Source organism: Sinocyclocheilus rhinocerous, unplaced genomic scaffold (assembly GCF_001515625.1).
Source record: "Sinocyclocheilus rhinocerous isolate Xijiao unplaced genomic scaffold, SAMN03320098_v1.1 scaffold24877, whole genome shotgun sequence".
Lineage (NCBI taxonomy): Eukaryota > Metazoa > Chordata > Actinopteri > Cypriniformes > Cyprinidae > Sinocyclocheilus > Sinocyclocheilus rhinocerous.
Window position 1 is genome coordinate 1 of NW_015630201.1, and position 527 is coordinate 527.

The window sequence follows — 527 nt, forward strand, 5'->3', positions numbered from 1 at the left end:
ACAAGAGCTCGTTCAAATACTGAGGTGCTAAACCATTCAGGGCATGTATAAGCAAGACTTTAAAATCTATATGATATTTAATAGGTAGCCAGTGCAGTGTTGACAGAACCGGGCTAATATGGTCATACTTCCTGGTTCTAGTAAGAACTCTAGCTGCTGCATTTTGGACCAGCTGGAGTTTGTTTATTAAGCGTGCAGAACAACCACCCAATAAAGCATTACAATAATCTAACCTTGAGGTCATAAACGCATGGATTAACATTTCTGCATTTGACATAGAGAGCATAGGTCGTAATTTAGATATATTTTCGAGATGGAAAAATGCAGTTTTACAAATGCTAAAAACGTGGCTTTCGAAGGAAAGATTACGATCAAATAGCACACCTAAGTTCGTGGCTTTCTAAAGATTGCTATCATATAGCACACCTTGGTTCCTAACTGGTGACGAGGAATTGACACAGCAGCCATCAAGTCTTAGACAATGTTCTAGGTTGTTACATGCAGAGTTTTTAGGTCCTATAATTAAC

General features: G+C 38.3%; 1 long non-coding RNA gene across 1 annotated transcript; it reads right to left on the reverse strand.

Annotated features, from left to right (window-relative positions):
• Positions 1-310: 310 nt before the first annotated feature.
• On the reverse strand, positions 311-481 carry LOC107739955 (uncharacterized). The gene is made up of 2 exons (XR_001640046.1): positions 427-481; positions 311-384 (listed from the first exon to the last, which is right to left on the reverse strand). It is a non-coding gene; the product is annotated as an uncharacterized LOC107739955 (long non-coding RNA).
• Positions 482-527: the final 46 nt, after the last annotated feature.